This window comes from Malus domestica, chromosome 09 (assembly GCF_042453785.1).
Source record: "Malus domestica chromosome 09, GDT2T_hap1".
Classification (NCBI taxonomy): Eukaryota; Viridiplantae; Streptophyta; class Magnoliopsida; order Rosales; family Rosaceae; genus Malus; species Malus domestica.
This window is the reverse complement of record NC_091669.1, coordinates 7,681,244-7,694,849: the sequence shown is the minus strand read 5'-3', so window position 1 is coordinate 7,694,849 and position 13,606 is coordinate 7,681,244. Positions and strand designations below refer to the sequence as shown.

The 13,606-nt window shown below is 33.7% G+C and overlaps 1 non-coding gene across 1 annotated transcript; it reads right to left on the bottom strand.

Moving 5' to 3' along the window:
* Positions 1–5,035: 5,035 nt before the first annotated feature.
* Positions 5,036–5,109, bottom strand: TRNAN-GUU (transfer RNA asparagine (anticodon GUU)). Its single transcript has one exon. It is a non-coding gene; the product is annotated as a tRNA-Asn (tRNA).
* Positions 5,110–13,606: the final 8,497 nt, after the last annotated feature.

Below are 13,606 nucleotides of genomic sequence, written 5' to 3'. Positions count from 1 at the left end.
TGCCTTGCCAATCCCACTACCGAAGTGGAAATTTGACTTGTCTTCCATTGGGCTTTTGTGGCTGTGGAAAAAAAAAAGCATATAGCTGATTTTGGTTGAAAGGACAGAAGACAGAGAGAAGAGAGGGGAGAGCCCGGCAGAAAGAAAGAAAAGAATAACACAGCAGAGAAGAAGAAAGGAGCATGGCAGAGAGGAAGTCAGGAGCAGAGGAGAGCAAAGGAATGGAGAGCTAGTCTTGTAAAAAAGGGTTGTCTCTTTCTTTGATTCTTCATGGATAATTTCTTATGTATTCAAATAATTATATGTAACTAATTTCTTTTCGCTAGAGTGAGGCCATGAGCCGCAACATGAATACGTAGATTTATCTTTCAATTGCTTAAGTGTTGTTACATGCTTGCTTTGATATTTTCAATCACTGAATTAAACTATCTATGTACCTTGATGCTTGATCACCATTAGGATGCTTAGAAAAGTTATCGGATGCAATTTTGAACGAATGTCACGTTAAAATTGGTTGTGCTTCTTGTGATTGAGGATTGTACTCTCCTAAGGTAAATATCATGCTCTTAGGGATTACATGGTTTAACAAAATGATTTTCACCAAGATTAATGAATCACTCATGTTTATATTTAATCCAAATGTCATGGATAAGTTGCATGTTTTGATATGCGTTTTAGCTTGAATGTCATAAGTAAAACATACACAAGGAAAATCCAACCTTCAAAGTATGTGTGTTTTCAATTATTTAAGCAATTGGAATAGCTATGTAGGAGTGTTGTTGGTAAAGGTTGAACTCTAGCATATTGTCAATCTATTTTTCTTCAATCATTTATTTTATCTTGAATTTCCTCATTTACTTGTTTTGTTTAGTTGAATCACTATTCCTATAAGCCAATTCCCATTTTAGATATTTGTTTAAGTCACATCCAGTAGTATTTAGTTTCGTCAAATTAGTGTAGTTCTAAAGTTAAATAAGTTAAATACACAAAAACTCGTAAATTGTTTATATCAGTCCCTAAGGAGATCGACCTTGCTTGAGTCATTCTATACTACAAACATTTGTTCTCTTGCAAGAATTTTCTATGGTTTAACCCTTTTACAAGTGGTAAAATCGCTATCAGATCATGCTCCAAGCATTCCGTAACCACCCCGCTACATCAGTACTCTAGAAGTTCCATGCCGATTTGGAGATCCCTAGCTTAGTCCAAAACCGATTACAGAAGTTACAATCTCTGAAAACATAGAGCACATATTCAATTGCATCATGGTAGCGAGGGTATACCGCACCATCCACGATTCGGCAACGAAGTAAGTTTTGACGTGAAGGAATGCAATCATTCACAACACGCCAAAGGAGGTGTGACACTTCGGATGGGCTTTCATTTTCCAGATTTGTTTCCATAGGGGATCGGGTGTAGATCGAGTACTACCACTCGAGGAAACTCCATCAATCAGATCCCTATACTCTTGAGCTACCCAATATCCACTTTTCACCGAATAGCGTCCATTTGAATTAAAATGTCAAATCCGTTGGTTGTTTCTATCTCCAAGTAAGGGATGGATAAAATTGCTTCAGCCTCCTCCCATTCAAAATGGTTGTAGACTTTTTCCACATCCCAATACCCACCTTCCAATATCAAAGAGTTCACAAATGAATTAAGTGGTAGAGTAGGTTGTGAATGCACCCTAAATAACCTCTCATTTGGAACCCACGCATCATCATAGACACGAACTGACCGGCCGTTACCAATGCACCAACGAGATTCGTGGTGCAACAACTCTCTACCCCATAACAAAGATCGCCATGTGTAGGAGGGGTACGATCCCATTTGTGCTTCCATGAAGTTGGACTCTTTAAAATACCTAGCTTTGAGCATCTTTGCAATGAAGGAATTAGGAAATTCCAGTAGCCGCCAACCTTGCTTACCCAATAGGGCCTGATTAAAATATGAGATTTCCTGAAATCCAAGACCCCCAACACTTTTAATTTTGCACAAATGCTTCCAAGTTTTCCAGTGAATTCCACGACCATTATTGTTGGCCTACCAATATTGAGCAAAAATGCTTTCAATCTCATCGCAGCTGGATAAAGGAAGCTTGAAGACACTCATGGTATAGGATGGAATTGCTTGGCATACTACTTTAATCAATACCTTCTTACCGGCTTTGGATAGCAATTTCCCTTCCCACCCATTTATTTTCTTCCAAATTCGGTCCTACGAAGATCGGAACATTTTCTTTTTATCTCTTCCCGCAACCGTTGGTAACCCCAGGTACCTTTCGTGGCAAGGAACAATTGGGACTCCAAATGCTTGATGGAGCTGAGTTTTTGTTTAAAGACCCGTGGAAGAGCTAAAGCAAACAGCAGACTTTGCAAAAGTAATACTTTGTCCCGATGCATTTTCATAAATCAGGAAAATTCTCCTTAGTTCATTCACTTCCTTCAGTGAAGCATCGCAAAATATTAGGCTATCATTCGCAAAAAAGAGGTGATTAATCGATGGAGCCCCCGCCGCAATGGAAATACCATGGATCAGGCAATTCTCCTTTGCCCGTTGTAGAAGGGAAGAAAAACCCTATGAAACAATTAAGAACAGATACAGGGATATTGGGTCACCTTGCCTGATTCCCCGAGATGAGATTATGGTGCTGTGAGGTCTGCCATTCATAAGGATAGAATACGATACCGAAGTAACGCAATTCATAACTAGAGCTACAAAACGGGAGGGAAACTCCATTTTATACATCATTTTCTCCAAGTACGCCCACTCAACACGGTCGTAGGCCTTGGCCATATCAAGTTTCAGAGCTAGCTTCTTCCTTCCACATTTTCTCCTCCGTTTCAGGCAGTGGATAGTCTCAAATGCAGCAAGTACATTATCAAGAATCATTCTATTTGGAATGAAAGCACTTTGATATTCAGAGATGACATGAGGGAGAACCTTTTTCATTCGCATTGCTAGAGTCTTGGAGATGATTTTATAAATGACATTACATAGACTTATGGGGCGGAATTCTGAGACCCTCTTCGGGAGGTTAATCTTGGGGATCAATGCGATAAGGGTCTTATTCAAAGATCCCAACTCGCCATTTCCGTTCAGGACTGACAAGCAAACATTACAGACATCATCGCCAACTATATTCCAGTATTTTTTATAGAAGAGCACCGGCATTCCATCCGGCCCCGGGGATTTGACCGGCCCAATGTCTTTCACTGCCACCTCGATTTCGTTCCTTGTAAAGGGTAAAGTCAAACCTTGACGCAGACTAGGGGGAACTCTATGTCTTACGGCATCAAAGATTTCATCGTGCAGAAAAGTTGATGAAGACAATAAGAAAAGTTGATGGAGACAAAAGTTTGATAGGGAAAGTAGTGGAAACTGTCGATTGAATTTTGAGTTTTTGAACTTTAATCCTTGAACAAAATTAAAAGTTTAATAAATTTTAGTATTAGATTAATTATTTATTTTAGTCCGTTTATTTAATTTAAATTCATATTATAGTTTTGTTTTAATATTTAATGGATAGATTCATCAGCAAAGAAAAAAAACAAACAAATCAGTAAAGGAAATTAGATAAATAACATTAATTACTAAAGGAAAATAATAATTACTGATGGAGTTGTAAAATTCTAGTTCACAGCTGCTAGAAAGGTTTCGTCTTTCGCCAAGCTTCGAGTATCTCTACCCTGAAAGTTTGAAACAAAAGGATTAAAAAGAAATAAAAAAAGGAAAATAAAAAAATCTTTGACAGAAAAAAGGGAGAAGAAAATTAAGTCCTAAGTTGAAAAACATATAAAAATATTTGTTGTATTCAACCAAAGGAAGTTGACAATTGAAACCTTTTTTTTATGTTAATCTACTTCCCAAAGTAGAAAAACATATAAAAATATTTGTTGTATTCAACAAAAGGAAGTTGACTATTGAACCTTTTTATATGTTAATCTAGGGATAGGCTCGGTTCGGTTCGGTTCGGTCAAGTTCCACCCTCAAATTAGAGTTGGATTCGAAAATTTTCAATGGTTTGGTTTGGTGCAGAGCGGTTCTGCTTAAATTTATTATTGAAACCGTGTGGTTTGGTTCATGACAGTTTCAATTCGATTCATGCTGGTTTACAGTTCTAACCAAAATCATATATATATTTTTTTTCAAATTTTCTACTTCCAATACCAAACACATATTTCAACATAAATTCAATCAAATTTGAGTTCGCACTACTAGATTTACAAATTTGTGACCTGAAGATAGAAAGTGTAAATATAAATCAAAAGATAAAAAGCTTCAAATTAAGACCAAAATGTAAATCTTAAACTAAAACAAAAGTGTACATAATACATAATATACTGAAAAAGAATGAAGAAAATTAAAGTAAGGGGAGAGAAGTGATAAAACAACAAAGGAGGGGAGAGAAGTGAAGAAAAATGTCTTATAGATATAAAAAATTATTAATAAAACAATAATTTATATTGTCACTTAGTACTACGATCTAGTTGCATTTCTCTTCACTTGTAAGTGAGAGGTCTTAGGTTCGATTCTTGCCAAAAGCGAATTTAAACTACATAATTGCTAACTCATTGTGAAGTTCAGCTCATCCCCTCCCTTTTAGTGTAAATAATATCGTTTGTTCAAAATAAAATAAAATAATTTATATTAAAAGCAGCTCAATGTGGTTCCTCCGATTCTTAATATTTCCAAATCGAAACTGTAACTGCTTTGAGACGATTCAGTTTGATTTTATTTATCAAGGTTCAATTCGGCTTTTCCGTTCGGTGTCCACTTCTTTTTTCCGAATGAAAATTAAACAAGTAAAAATATATTAAAAACAAAAATAAAAATAAAATAAGCAAAAATATTTTAAATTCCAAATCGAAACTGTAACTGCTTTGAGACGATTCAGTTTGATTTTATTTATCAAGGTTCAATTCGGCTTTTCCGTTCGGTGTCCACTTCTTTTTTCCGAATGAAAATTAAACAAGTAAAAATATATTAAAAACAAAAATAAAAATAAAATAAGTAAAAATATTTTAAAAATAGGCGCTAGAAGGAGGGTTCGAACCTCCGACCTTGTGGTTAACAGCCACACGCTCTAACCAGCTGAGCTATTCCAGCTTGCTGAAACTTTAGGTGTTCAACTCTTAATAAACAAGTAAAACCAAAGCAAAACTTACTACAAGTAGTCTATGATGCTGATTAAGTACAATTGGCGTAATCCCAATCCAACCGTTTATTTGATTTACCATTAGTGTATCACTACAAAGATACGATGCATTGCATAAATTAAGTTATCATCCCTCTTTATTCTATTGCATTGATTAAAATCTTATTTCTTTTTAATTTTTTTTTTTATCAAAGTTTCTTGTTTTTAATGAACGTCATTATTTTTCAAGTATAAATTATTTACATATCAACATAATTAAATTTTATTTCTAAAATATAGTGTTAGAAACATTACATTTGGTATATTTATATTTATGATTAAACTTTGTATCATATATTTCTATTTTTTGCTTGTACCATTTTTAATTGGCATCCTTTTTTTAATTTGTACCAATTTTCTTTTTAGTTTTAATTTGTACCCATATATTAATTTCATTTTGTGCCTATATTTTTAAAATTTTTATTTATACTCATAATTTATTTATAATGTACCCATTTTTCTTTATAAATGTACCACTTGGTTATATGTAAAAAATACCAATTTTTTAATGTAAAATGTGTTAACTACATTGTAAAAGATAAAGAATTGGTATAGAGGAAGAGGAAGATGATAGAGAGAAACAAAAGAGATTCTAGAGAGAGAAATAGGATTCGTAAGTACTAACTAAAATGAAGATTACACACATTGTTTTTATAAGAGAAATCTTAACTACTTTAACCAAATACTAACAACCTTACTAACTATATTACTAACTATATTACTAACTGTATTACTGACTTGTACCCTTAATAAAATGTACCCCTTTTTTTAATGTAAAATATATTTATTTTTTATTTATAATGTATACATATTTATAATAAAGTTTTTTTAGCCAAAATGGTCCCTGATATTTGTATAACACATCACTTTGGTCCCTGAGATTGAAAATCAATAAAAATGGTCCCTAAGATTGTCCACCATCTATTATTTTGGTCCTTCCGTTAAGTATCCCGGAGCTCTTGGCCGGAAGTTTGGGCAATTTTCAAAGCTTCATAATTCAATTGTTTCTTAACCAAATGAAGATAGGAAAGTGCAAAACAAGATTATACCTATTTGGAAGCCCAATGGTTGCCTGAGATGGGCAGAAAATACCCTGAAAGGTAACTGGTTTGCGGGAAAACTGGAAAACTCACTGAAAATTGGGTAAACTTTAAATGTTCATAACTTCTTCAATACTCAACAAAATCAAGTGATTCAAAAATAAAAATCATACTTCTTAACAAGACGAAGAGAATGGTACCCTTTTTTTTTATGGCTAATTTGCCGTTGTTTGGTCGAAAAATGGCTCAAAAGTGGCTAACTCGAGACCAAAATAGCCACTTTCGATCCGTTTTTCGGCCAAACCATGGCGAGTTAGCCTTCGAGAAAGGTACCATTCTCTTCATCTCTTCAAGAAGTATGATTTTAGTTTTGAATCACTTGATTTTGTTGAGTATTGAAGAAGTTACGAATGTTTAAAGTTTACCCAGTTACCGGCGAGTTTTCCAGTTTTCCCATGGACCAGTCACCTTTTAGGCTATTTTCCGGCCATCTCTGACATCCATTGGGCTTCCAAATAAGTATGTTCTTAATCTACACTTTCCTATCTTCATTTTGATATATTGTGGGTCAAATTTGGTTAAGAAACAATTGAATTACGAAGTTTTGAAAATTGCCCAAACTTCCGGCCAAGAGCTCCAAGACACTTAACGGAGTTTTTAACGTAATGACCAAAATAATGGATGGTGGACAATCTCAGGGACCAAAGTGATGTGTTACGCAAATCTCAATTATCATTTTGGCTAAAAAGCCTTATAATAAAATGTACCTTTTTTCAAAATTTTTGAACACTATGGCCTCATTTGGCAGCTCAGACTGTATTGATTATTTCAGTCGAATAGAATAATCTGTCATCGGACTATACTGACTAAATTAGTCGATAGGATAATCTGTCATTGGACTGTACTAACTAAATTAGTCAAACGTTTGGTGCAGTATCGTACTAATAACCGTATTATTTATAATGTATTTGGTACCATACTGGATAAGAGATCGGATTATATTATTTTTACTAAAAAAAATTGAAAACTAATGAAAAAAAAAGGAAATTTTCTTTTGATAAAAATTCACAACAACCAAATGCATCAAATTAAAAAATAAAATAAAAATAATCTTGTTTGTCATTTTGAACTTTGATATTGTATTTTCTATTTGTCCTTTATTTAAACCAAATTATAAAATAAAAAATAAAATAAAAATAAAATAAAACAAATAAAAAATCCTTTCTTCCCCAGATCTTCTCCACCACACAGCCCCCAAACACCATCACTCCCTTCTCTTTACCAGTTCAAGCAAATCTTCCCCCTCTATACAGAAGAAGCAGATTGTCGGCGCTGGCATCGACGGATTTGTTAAGCTTACAGAAGAAAAGAGATGGAGGCAGAGGCCTATAGAACGTGAGAGCTCTTCGGAGTTGATGATATGAACTGGAGATTCCTAGTGACTCTATAATACCTTATTTCCCAAATTTAATGCACAGTTTTATTTTCAATCTATCGAGAGGTTACATTCGATTGCCGATATCATCGTAGGTGAATGCAGGCAATTCTGGTGCTCCAACGACGTGGGTTTCAATCAAATCTAGTTCAAATCCAGGATCGATGGCACGCGAACCTGTGCAGGTCCCGCGACAAGGAACTGAAGTGAATTTGCTGAACGATGCAAGAGAGCCAGACCGATAGAGCGAGGACACAGACCCGACTAATAATACATAGGTTTCTGGAAGGATAAATGAGCAGGCATACACCGTATAAAAGATGTGGGCCCAATTTAAGTAATATGGGTAATATTTAGTACATAGTTGCACCAAACATCTGGGTCCGTATTAATTATCATATCTGATTCCTTATACGGGCTGTCAAACGAAGCCTATGGGTGCATTCGTTTGACATTTATTATTTCAAAGTTATATTGTTACCTGTTTTTATCTATTTATTCAATCAAATTTTTTTAGTATTTTCTTTTTTATTGTAATCATTTTTAATTTATATGCCATATAATATGGGATTTTAAATCTCACAACATGTCAAGTAATTAATATCAAACATATGGAAATACATATTAACAGCAATAATGAGGTGTACAAAGTCAATGAACTTTGATCAAAAATTAAATACCATTAAGGTTTTAGTCAAAGAATGTTAGTGGCTAAGAATCAGATTCAAAATCTTCCTAATTTATAATAATACATATAAGAAGAAGAAATGGAAATTTGAATTAACCCGTTTTATATAATCACCCAAAATAAATTCTCCTCTCGTCTAAAACCCCCGTTCCCAGTCCCCACAAGTTCACACATCGATCTCCTGTTTGCCATCCACATACATCAAGGGCACTTCTCGCCCCCTATTTTCCTGTATGTGATTGAGTTTGTATTTTTGTTTGTGGGGATAATGTAGTTTTCTACTGCAAGAGCCAGTCTTTATTTTACTTGAGTGGTTGCAAATTTGTCATCTCATTTGTAGGTTTTACATAACTCTTACTCTAGAAAAATTCGCTTTACCACTGATTATATACAGTAATATGTTTTTTTTTTTTTTGGAAACTATACAGTAATATGTATAATCATGTGATCTGTCCATGTTCTGGGCTACATGGACAATAAAACCCTATGATCTTATTTTCATGACTTTAATTTCCATTTACCATAATGCTTTTTTGGTTTTTTTCATATTAAATTAATTCCACCTAGACTTTTACCATTATGTATCAAAGTGGCCATTTTTATTAGGGTAATGTTAAGGAGACTAAAATTTAGACAAAATTTTGCAAACTAACACTATGTTTGGATGAAGAAATTTAAGATTACTAAGAAATTTTAAAATAACAGAAATTGAATTGACAGGATTTTATTTTCTAGAATTTGTGAATTTTCTTGTTTGGTTAAACTAAAAGAACAATGAAATTGAATACAGAATTTGTTATATTTAAGCTCTCAATCATAGAAATTGGGAAATGACAGCTATTTACATGGAATTTAAACTTGGGAATTGGAGGTCCCAAATCCCAAGTTTTTTTTCCACACGGAAATTCTAAATTTCTATGTTTATGAATCCAAACAAGGGAATTAGTGCATGTCAATTTACAAATTCTGATTTTTATCAAAATTCCAAGTTTATTTCCCTCGTCCAAACATAATGTAAATGAAATTGGAGTTGATGATTGGATTGTGACTTAGCGCAAACGTGTTCAATCTTATTGGTGACACATCATTTAGTTTGCAATTTTTGTCTACAAATTTAGTTTCCCTAACATTACCCTTTTTATTATGTCCTGTAATATTTATCAAAATTCTTCCATACTTTCCTCTAAAAAAATAATAATTATGATAGTTGGTACTAAGTATACATGACATATTACAAAGGGTTGTTTCTTGAGTTATGAATGAAAAGTTGCGACAGGAGTATGGAGTTCGTTGGAAGTTGTAAGCTGGGTTGGAGATTTAAGCTCAGGAAGTCATGGCTGCGATGAACCCGCGCCTGAACCACAATACGAATACTATCAAGAACCAGAACAATATTATCAAGAACCAGCTGAACCGTACCAAGAACAAGAGCACGAACAAGAACAAGAACAAGAACAAGAACAAGAACAAGAACAAGAACAAGAGCAAGAAGAGAATGATGAGCAGCCTGCTGGAGAAGATCAGAAAGAGGAAGGTAGGAGCAGCAGCAACGACAAGAAGCATATATGAAAAACGCGGCCGCAGCAGCTGCATTAGGACTTGGGAAAGCCAAGGTGGGTGCTGAGAAGGCCAAGGAAAAGATCAAGGGTAAAATCAATTGGATCAACGATAAGTGTCACCGCAAAGACAAGGTCTCCAAGTGACCCAATTCGCTAGCTTGATGAAGTGAAATTAATTATTAGTTTTCCATTTTGTAAAAATGATAAGATCTAGGATTAAATTCATTTTCTTTGAAGTTTGAATCATTGTTAGATATGACATTGGTATTGTTTAGATTTGTTTAATATTCTGATTTGTTCTCGTCCATCTTTATTTTCCGATTTAACCACAAGTTATTTACTCGACTTTCTCAATATCTAAAAATGGCATGAATCTCTCACAAGTTAACACTCACGATTCACGTATATAATCATTAATAAACTTCCAATTTTGATTAGTAGAAATGTTGGCACAACAGTTGGTATCTTAAAAATTCTAATAAAGACATACTTTTAGAGCACCTTCCATCACTTTTTTTTTTTGGATAAAAACGATAGACTTTCATTTCATAGAGCATACAAAATAGGAGCAAATGCTTTTTTTAACGGTAAATAGGAGCAGATGCTCAATCCATTACAGAAAGGACATCCTCAAGGAGGACATCAGATAAAAAAACCCGGAGGGGAATCTAACCAAAGAAAAGGACTAGCATTTTTAAGTGCATAGCGGGTTAGGAGATGGATCACACCATTGGCTTGACGATGAACATAGGTATAAGAAGCCCTCAGTGATCGATCTCAACAAGATTTTAGAATATACGACATGTTAATGGAAGGATCCCGCAAAGCTAAGATAATCTGAAGCGATATAAACCTAATGTTATTTTCTATGTCTAACTCACAATGTAATTATACGAGAGGTTTTTTCAAGTACCTGATACACAAACTAGCCACTTCACGTGTCATTATATAAGAGTGAGCATTTATGTTTTTGTGTTCCTCCACTCGTATTTTGACACATAGAGTATCGGCTTGTGTACCGGATACTTAGAAACATCTCTCGTATTTATCTACTTTGTATGTTGATGGTTAAAACCGATTCAAATATATAATGTCATTTTATTCGGTCCTTCATAAATTAGTTTTACCAATTAATATGAAATTTAAGAACCCTAACTTTAATGGGAGATATAAAATGCTCTTCTTTTTTTTTTTTTTCTTGCCGAAAAACTCTCTAATTAATGGAAAAATGTAAATTATTCATCTTCGACCTAATATGTAAATAAAAACCTAAATTCACATTCTTTTTTACATCTTTAGGTGATAGGCACCGCTAATCTAAGAGAGAAAATTAAATGATATCTCGAATTTACATCTTTCTCATTAAGTAGAACTTTCATTCACATTTCCCGAAAATTTAAAATGGAATGTAAATGTGATTTTTACATCTCAAATTTGAATTTTCCCTTCTAAAAAGTTTGAGCCAAACTCACAAATCGGAAAATTTTGAGTCTAATATAAGTGAGCTTAATATATGAGTCTCATGAGTTTGGTTTATATAACTCTGATACAGAGGGGAGTGGCCGCTTCTCCTCGTCGTTCCGTTCAATCTGCAAATCCATCTAAGCAACCACACAAATAGATACGCAACAAAATTATAACCTAGTTTGAATCTACAAAATTCAAATTATAAATGAACCCTAATTTCCAATTACAAATTTGTACCGAAGAAGATAAATTGCAATCGAAATAAATTGCACCGAAGAAGATAAAGTGAAAGACAGAAGAAGAAGGTTTGAATCTCAACTCTATCAATTAGAGTGAGAGTTGATGATGTGTCTAATCTATGCATTGAGGCTTAAACCTGTAAGGGTTGCACTGGTGCCTTGAATTAGATTACATATTGCAAAGGAAAGGCTTACGCAGCAAATTTGGGATCTACATACGCACACATAAATATATTCATCCAGTCACAACCATCTTGCATCTTGAAATAAAAATTATCATCTACTTAATAGAATATAAAAGGTCATTAATCCAAAACCGGAAAACGTGTCTCAGTAAGCACCAAACTTCTCGACTGAAAGATAATTTACATCACTTGTAACTTCTTTTATTTTTTGAATCTTCAGAATGTCCCGAATGTGTTCTCACCGCTGTACCCCATGTAAAGAAAGCCATCTTCATCCTTATTTTCCTCATAAATTGCAGACATTATAGCCGCTGCAACAAAATCAAACAAGAAGTATTGATAAAGTTGATTATACAATAGTAACCTACCATACATATCTGCGAAGGGGGAAAATTGTACTAATCATATACTTTTACCTCAAGCAATCTCATAACAACCAAAACTGTATTCATAATAATCGGATGCATTTCCAGCAATATTTGCTTTGCTAATTACACTTACATAATTACATTACACCTAACAATTGCTATACTGAGACAACGATCTACGTCACATTGTTCTTGAACTCCAACTTCTCCATCGTCATAGATGATGATAATGTATGTTAAGACAGAAATATTACACATTGAGATAGGATCAGTTTCGTTTATATTTGTCAATCGTTTCTTGTCACAATTTGGATCTTATAATAATGACAATACACATCTCACCTGCATCTTATCAAAGTCCATATACTCATTTGGAACATTTCATAATCGGACTCATTCACACTCCAAATGACATAAACCCATTACGAGAAATATATAAGGAAAGAAAAATAAGTAAACAATTTAGTTTTTCTTTTCTTTTTTTTCAGAAACCTTGGCAATACAGAAAAAAAAGGGGATAAAAATACATGAAAAAGAAAGGAAGACATAATAAACCTTATTCCTCTAGAAACAAAACCAAAAAAGATACAAGGAAAAGAGTGGGGGGGGAGGAAATGAAACTTAACCCCTCTAAAAAGTTCAACAAAAAAAAAGGCCCTCTAAAAGGTCTAAACCTGCAAAACAAGTTGAACGACACCACTAGAAAAAAATAAGAAAGTTAGACAAACTTGTATGTCATAATGCATGTTAATTTGAAAACAAAAGCTAGGCAAAATAACATAATCGAAAAACAAAGCAGCACAAATTGGTTATCAAAATAAATTCTACCAAATTTCAAGACTTTATTGGGATTCTTTCGGAGTTTTAATCTTGACTTAATCTCAATTCCTCCTCTTACCATACAGGCCCTCAACTATCGTATCACAACAAATGGATGTGGAATATGATGTTTAACGGCATCAAGACATTGTCACTTAATCACAATATCTCAATCTTAAAATGACAGCACATGACATATTTCACATTTTTTAACGCTTCTCGTCGCATCTTATGAAAACTCACATATCAATTAAAGTACAATGTCATCCACACTCTAATCGACATAACCCCGTAACAAGAAACAAGCAAAACATATATAATACGTATTATATTTTTTTTCTTTTTCCGTGATGTTAGAGATAAAGAGATGATAAAAAGATAAGGAATATAGAACCAGTTATATACATAATCCCCATTCAAGTTTAGCAAGTGCAACAACGTATAACATTCTCATCAATCTTCTGGTGTTCAAGTCTCATTAGTCAATATTAATTTATTTCTTTTAATAAACCTGACAGGTCCAAATCAAAAGATTATTTGTGTGGTAGTATGACACATTAGACGCGTCAATTGTTATATTACGTGATTATATTTCGGTTTTGTACAATA